We start from the raw sequence: 8,151 nt of genomic DNA, 5'->3' as shown, positions 1-8,151 counted from the left end.
TTTCTTCACTACAAAGCCTCAATCGAATGACCATGTCAGCCATCTCTGAGGTTTGGAATTAAATGTTCCTAACAAAAATCAATAGAAAGGAAATCAAAACGGAAAGGCCAATTATTTTTGCAGATGTCTTTGTGCAAAACAACTTTGCATTGAACTCTGGGCCACCTGGAGCCTCCAGAGCGGCCCTGGTCCAGTCTCCGGTACACTAATGTAACGAAGAACTTTTATGAGCAGACATTACTGACGGGATCTATTCAAATGGAATTACAAGGCTGGCCCATTCACCTCCGAGAGCGGCTCGCTAACAAAAGTAGAAAATTCAGAATTCTAAGTGTTCAATTTCAAACCGACAGAGATGGGACCCTTGCCACAACCTCACCGCCTCTCTTCTTGTCCAGCTCAGATTCCCACAGAATTCCACGTTCGTGTGATTTTTCAGTGCACCCCTTTCAGTTTAACAGGGGGAGATGCAAGAGAGCCCCCGGGCACATTTAGAATTACGTGGAGGGTACCTCCAGGGAGCCAGTCCTTCCTGCCTCCCGACAACCTCTCCCAGAGCCCTGAGCCTCCTCAGCAGAGCACGGCAGGTAGGCACCAGTCCACTCTGGTCCCGGCCTTCAGACTCACCATGCTTTATCGCGTCCAGTGAAGCCATTTCCTAAATCAATTAGCTCTTCGGTACCAGTGGCTGGTGAGTTATTAACATGTTATCCCTTCCAAAAGTATTTAATTTTTAAATGGTACCGCCCAATAACATCATATTTTAAGCAAAGGAAGAACTCTCTAATGGTAAAAATTCAGCCACCTGAGCCAATAAGAACACAATTTGTGCCTTTATGGTTTTGAGGAGGTGCGTACTGTGTCGACATCTATGGTTGGTTCTGTGAACTGCAGATCCCCGGCTGATCCCCCGCAGTGGTCAGCTGCAGCCCACACATCGCGGAACTGCGCGGTTCTCTTCTGAACACTTGTAAGTCCAACGAGAACCATTTTACTTCCGCCTGCTCTTCTGGTTCTAGAGCACGTTGGCTGTTATTTATTCTGCATTGTTGGAAAAAACATGAGTTCTTACTTACGAAGAAGCATAAACTTGGGTGAGTGGCCGTGAGGGAGATGAATGCCAGTGGGAAAGAAACAGACCCAGGCCTTGTCTCAAGGTTCTGGTGTCATCTTTAAAAAGTCAGCCAGTGAGAAAAATACTTTTCACCCATTAGCTGCAAAATGTAACAGCCGCGAGAGTGAACTTGTTTGCTAAATTGATTGCCTCCGTAGAACATGACAGAAAGAGATCTTTGCACTTTTTTAAACTGACAGATCCTACCTCTTTTCTGGATTCTCGCAGTCCTTGGATGCACTTACCCAAGTGAAGAACAAAAAAGAGGAGAGCGTGGAAACAGATCAAATGGAGAATGGAGTTAAAACGGAAAAAAGGAAAGCTGCATGTGAATGTAACAACGTCACAAGTGAACGGGGATCCACGCGCTTCCACAGAGAAGACCTTAACTGCTCTTTCTGTGCCCAAAGACCAGGACCTTTGATATTCCTCCAGGAATGATTTCAAGTTAAAAGAGACGTTCCATGTGCAGGTGAAGGTCTTACCAAATGTAAGTAAAATGTTACTGCCAGTTCCCACATTCAGCCAAAATTTCCTTTAAGTTAATTACATATTATCTGAACGAGTGTATACGGATTCAGTCTCTTCATATCTGTACACATTTTCTCGCACTTTTGTTCTGATTTTTAAAGAACCTTGACTAATTCACTTTAGCGTGAAGCTAATCCTACACCAGAGGGCTAAGTATAAAACAAGTGACATTCTCAAATGGGTGACAAAAATGAGCAGACTGGGGGTCATTAAGTGCTCATTAGCTGCGTGTTGTCACATTAACTACGGGGTGTAGCACCAATTTTCTTTTCTTTGTCAGGAGCCAACACGCTCCCCTTTCAAGGAGCAGGCCCCTGGGTGGTGTGGTGCCCAGAGCACACCCCGCTTGGCTCTGCACCTTCGGGGTTCTCGAAGCTCTATCTCCGTCAGCACAATTTCACACGTTTGCGGGGAAGAAGCTGTTACCTGGGTCTGTCAGTCGCAGCGAAGAGGAGCTGAAATGATTAAGAATCAGAAAATAATTCTTTACATAGGAGCCGATACTCACAGCTGTTAGAGCCAAGGGTGTGGACAGAGTGGTTTTATTTCAAGTCGTCATTTTAGAACCTTAACGACAGTCATGTAATCGGACATTCAGGGTTCCCAGTTTCAATTCCCATTCACCCTTCGCCCCGCGGAGAGAGCCAGAGACGCGTCTCCAGTGCCAGCGACGGAGAAAGCCCGAGCTCATGCAGCGTGTGGCTGGTACCCGACTTCACGGTTCCTCTACCCTGTCTCCCTGTTCGTCCCTCTAGTTGATGTTCTTTTAAGACAAAAAACTAAAACCCTGCATCTGAGCTCGGCGAGGAGAGGTCCTCCTCTCAGGCAACATGCTTTGCGGGGAAAAGGTCTGGATGAGCTTTTCTAGCACAATTCTAGTGATAAGGCGATTCCATCCTCAAACAACAGTGCATTCTGTCTCTCATACTTGATTTTGACGAAACGATGTCTTAAAGCAATATCGGGTGTTCCTTATTTGAATTCAATAGACTGACCGAGTCCCACAGAACAGAACCTGAAACCGTGGAGTTGGTCTCAGGAAACACATCGGCTGGATTTTCTAGGTCAGGCTCTGCTCACAGTGGGCATTTCAACTGGGCAGCCAAAGCCGAGAGATGCACGATCCTGCAGAAAACACACTCTGCAAGGAGACAAGGAAGATGAATGAATGAATGAATGAATGAATGAATGAACAGAGAGGTGTTCTGAGGGATTCCCTGACCTGGGTAAACCTTCCCCCGTGGCTTCCTCAGAAGCGGTAGCATTTCACTTTTGTTGCCCACCCTTGAGATTCCCAGTAGAGGCACCTTGGATGCTCTCGTGGCCCATCGAGGTCCTGTGGGCGCCCCCGGGGCCCGAGCCTGCATGGACGAGGCTCGAGGCTCGAGGCTCCCGGTCGCGGCCCATCGAGGTCCTGTGGATGCTCCCAGGGCCCGAGCCTGCATGGACAAGGCGGCGGGGCTGGCCTGCCTGCCCTGGGAGGAAGGGCTACGGGCACCCCCCACGGTGGCCTCCGTGCCAGATATAGGTGCTGTCATGATCTACAAAGTGCCAGAACCCTGTGCTTCTGACACAGCTAATCGTCCCCAGGACTCTATTTAAAGCATTCTGAAGACAAAAGTAAGGAGACAATTACACAGATTGCAGAGACCAGAGAAAGAGGAGCAGGGAAGGGAAGCTCAGAGAGCCAAGGACAACGTAACAAACAGCTCCGCAAACGTCGCGGCTCAGATAACGCTTTCACACCTGAATACATTCGCACGCCTGATTAAGCACTGACAGCCATAAAGGAAGATTATACGTTGTAATACGTCTTTGCAAGAAGCAGCGTATTAACCACTGTTTGTATACTTCTCCAATTACGTTCCTTTAATTCTTTCACTTAGAAAACAGTTTACATTATAATAGCCAGCATCACTTCTGTTTTTGAAACAATTGATTACATGTATATTGCCAAATTATGGGTCTACAGGACATTTTCATAAGTGAAAACAACTGTAAAGGATCTTCGAAAACTCCCTTTAATTGGGGCGCCTGGCGACGTGCCGATGGACTAACGGTCACCTACCTACTCCTGCTGTTCCTAGGGCCTCCCAGTGGATGCGAACATCCCATTTTTCTCTCTCAACTCTTCTGGGAGCAGAGATTGAAAAACGGTGCCGGCAACAGCTCCCTCCCCGGCCCCTGGGCTTTCTGTCCCGCAGACCCCAGCCTGGCCAGGCTGTCACACTGCGCGGACAGTGAGCTGGTGATGCCAGGGGTTTCTTCTGTGGCTGAAGGTGCCGCTTCCCTACCAGAGCCCCCAAATCCTGCCAAGCCCACCCGCCCAGATCCAGCCAGCGTGGAGTCTTCCCTGGGACCACGTAAGCGTGTCAGAAGCCGTGCAGCGGTGAACAGCAGGGTGCCCAAGACAAGACGTCAGTGAGGAGAAGAGCAAGCCGCTGAAGGAGGGACAGGGCAGGCATGGCCAGGTGGGGCAGAAAGGGCCCCGGGACCCGGCACAGCCCAGTGAGCAGAGGCTAGGAGGCAGCAGGGGGAAATAAATGACTCAGACCCGTGGCAACACCTGTCCTCGTGGGATTCTGTGGAAGCTGAGGCTCAGTTTAAGTGACTTGTGTGAGGCTGCCAGCTAGCAAGTGGCTAAGCTAGCAGGTAAGTCAGCCTATTAACCCAGTGCACACCCCCTCTCCACAGCTTAGCCAGGCTGGGCACGAGCCCCAGTGTTTTCCAGGAGAGCACCGTGGGCTTCTACTGGGGAAAACTGGAGCAGACATCCTCTTCCCTATTCCTCTCACGAAGCACAATGAAACCTGTTGATGTCATGGGTAAAACAAATGTGAGAATTCTCCAGAAGATGTGGAGAAGGCAGAAGACAAGGGGCCTCAGGACTGAGGAACAGCACGGCAATGAGTCCCCTGGCTTCTCAGGTTGTCTTGTGAATCCCAGTGGGCTCCACCTAGAGACACCCACAGACCGAGATGAGAAAAGCCCGCTCCCTCCAGCCAAACGACAGGGACACGGGGGGCCTCATACAACAGACATTAACACAGGAACGCCTCTAGTCCAGCCAAACACCACAGAGAAAAATGTCGCTCTGTCCCCAGCTACCAGCAAAAGTTGAGTGCAGAGCCTTGCCCTGCACCCTCACCGGGCTACTCTACCAACCCAGGCAACGGTGCAGGAGGCTGAGCTGGGAAGCCGGACCCCACTCACCGCACGCCCCCGCCCCGCCACTGATGTGATGGTGACGCCGGAGCAGGGTCCGAGGCCAGCCTACGAAGGACAAGGTCTGGATGAGACCGGAGTCTTACACCTTGGTGCACACACTGGCCAGGTGCCCGTCAAAGACCACTCGTCACATGGGAGCAGGGCAAGTCTCAAGAGCAACACGAGAAGACATGAGCAGCTGCCAACACCGAAGTCACACAGATGTTAGAGCTGCCTGATGAGGATTTTAAAGCAGTGATCAAACACATGCTTCAACAAGAATCGACACAAATGAAAAATAGAAAGTCTCAACAAAGACATGAAGCGTTTCAGCAGACAGAAAATATGAAGAACCAAACGGCTATTTTAGAACTAAAAATTATTGCATTTGAAGATTTCAAAAACTCACAAGGTGGGCTCAGTAGCAGAATGGAGTAGACAGAAAAGAATCAGTGGAGGAAAAAAAGGTAGAACAATAGAAATTCCTCGTTGTAGTGACCATATTAGCAAGCTGGTGAGGAAGGAGTCACACGATCACATCAATTCTTGCAGAAAAAACCGTTTGACAGTTCCCCCCAAACTGACATATAGGTTTAACACAATTCCCATCAAAATCCCAGGAAAATTTTTCTTCAGATATAAACAATATTATCCTAAAATCTATATGGATTATAGACAATAATTATAGGTTATAAATCATAAAATTTTTAGAAATAAGAGAATCTTCAGGACCTCAGGCTCGGTGAGGAGATATGACACCAAGAGCACGATCGATGAGGGAAAACATCAGTGCACCGTGTGGGGCGTCCGATCAGGTGGGGCAGGCGGCACGGGCGGTGGTGGGACTCACGGGGGGCAGGACGGCATAATAGAAGGCTTCCTGAGTTCACGGCAAGATAGCAGCGGGCAGGGCAGCAAGGGAGGGACTGTCTGCCACGGGCAGTAGCCAGGTGCGCCCATTACAGGGTTATAGGGCGGACTGAGGAAGTATGGGGATGTATGGAATCTCCCCTTTCTTGGTAATCTCAGGAACCGTGCCTGGTCCTAGGCAGCCCATCTGTCAGCTAGGGCTGATGGCTCTTTCCAGGTGGGTCCTGCAATGGGCCTGCTTGCGTCAGCCCGGCGGGCACTCTGGGCCTTTCTGCCTCACTCAGGTTCCCACTGCTCAAGCCTGTTGCTGAGAAGCAGCCTCTACATGCTGGATTCAGCAAAATTAAAGAGAAATGTTGCTCTAGAAAAGACCTCGTAGAGAAGACGAAACACAAGCTGCAGACCAGGAGAAATGTTCTGCGAATCGAATATCTAACAAAGTACTCATATTTAGAATAAATATATAAAGAAGTCTCAAAATTCAACAGTAAAAGAAACAAGCAACTCAATCAGAAATGCACAAAAGGCATTGTTGTCTGCGGAATAATGGTCCCCAGAGATACATCTGTGTGCCCAGGCCTATAACCTAAGTATTTTCTGTTATATGGCAGAGGGTAACTGTGGTTGTAGATGGAATTAAGCTTGCTAATCATCTGAATTTAGATGGAGAGATTACCCTGGATTATCCATGTGGTCCCGTATTCGGGTTCTCCAGAGAAACAGAGCCAATAGGTGGTGCATAGAGGGAGAGATTTATTTTAAGGACTTGGCTCCCAGGATTGTGGAGTCGGATGCACCTCAGATCTGCAGAGCAGGGAGCAGGCTGGAGACCCAGGCCGGAGTGGTGTTGCCGTTCAAACCTGAAGGCCATCTGCTGGAAGAGGTCCCTCTTGCTTAGGAGAGATCAGTGCCTTTGTTCTAATCAGGCCTTCAGCTGATTGAATGAGGCCCACCCACATTATGGAGAACAATTTGCTTCACTCCAAGTACACCAATCTGAACATAAATCTCATCAAAAACACCCTCACGGAAACATCCAGGGTAATGTTTGACCATATATGTAGGCATGTGGCCCAGCCAAGTTGACACATAAAATTAACGATCACAGAGCCCAGTATAATCCCAAATGTCCATATAAGTGGCAGAGGGAGAACCAGAGATAGGAAGGGCTTTGAAGATGGAGGAGAGAGACCACAGTCAAGGGATGTGGTGCCTTCTGGAAGCTGGAAGAGGTAAGGAAAGAGATTCAGAGAGCCCCCAGAAGGCACACATCACTGCCAGCACCCCGATTTTAGTGAGACCCAGTGTGGACTTCTCACCTCCAGAACTGGTAAGATTATAAATCTGTGGTTTAAGATTTTATTTATTTATTCGAGAGAAAGAGAGAGCACAAGCAGGGGGAGTGGGAGAGGGGGAAGCAGACTCCCCACTGAGCAGGGAGCCCAATGCGGGGCTCGATCCCAGGACCCTGAGATCATGACCCGAACCTAAGGCAGCTGCTTGACCAACTGAGCCACCCAGGTGCCCCAATAAATGTATGTAGTTGTTTTAAGTGAGTGTTGGGGACACACCAGTCCAAGGTGAGTCTCTCCAGCTCTGCTTCCCACACCCTTACAGGGAGATGCCAGGAGCTTCCTTCGATGAGCGCCGCCGCTTTCTCTGGGTGGTCATGTGGAGGAAGTCATGGATCAGGTCCAGGCCATTCGGGGCCGGTGGTTGGAGGGGTTGTTACACCCTCGATGGCCCCGCCGACAGCAGATCAGAGGTCTGGCGTCATTCATGGGGCTGCTCTCCGTTTGTGTGTTCTCTGCCTTGCTCGAAGGCTGCTGGCTCGAGGACCACAGCTGAATGGCACGAGTCCAGACCACTGGTCTACGCCATCGGACCATGAACCACTAATGAACTCAAGTGGGACAGGAAGCCCACTGTGCCACCTGCCAACATAAGCCATGTGACAGACACTGCAGACCTTCGCGGTGTCCACTCTGATCCCTCCTCAAGGAGGACGGCTTCCTGTACAGCCATCAGGAAGACATCAGCAAACAGCTGGAATACGTCCCCATACCACCAATATGGGGTGGGCCAGCCATTGCCAGGTTTTAGGAGGCATGGTTGTTGTCTCATGTTAGGACCACCCCCGGGACCTCACCCCTGTCCACACTGGCTGGGCAGACCAACGACCCCACTCTGAAGTGGGGACAAGCATGGTCCTGCGTGGGATGTGCTCGAGGCGAGCCCACCGGAGTGCTTCCTGTGGGTTTTTCTCCCTGGTACTGATGGAGAAAAGCCTCAAATCTCTAAGGGAATGAGCTCCCGTCTTGTGATCAAAGTCCACCCACAGAGAGAGAGCAGGGCTGAGTCTGAGAAGGAGGGAAGGCAGCAGGGGTACCACAAGAGAGCTGGGGCGCCACCCCTGCTCTTCCCAGACC

Source organism: Mirounga angustirostris, unplaced genomic scaffold (genome assembly GCF_029215605.1).
Source record: "Mirounga angustirostris isolate CCGP_5_RB_7025 unplaced genomic scaffold, mMirAng1.0.hap1 SCAF_3, whole genome shotgun sequence".
NCBI classification, from domain to species: domain Eukaryota; kingdom Metazoa; phylum Chordata; class Mammalia; order Carnivora; family Phocidae; genus Mirounga; species Mirounga angustirostris.
The sequence above is the reverse complement of the archived record's forward strand: the minus strand, read 5'-3'. Positions refer to the sequence as shown.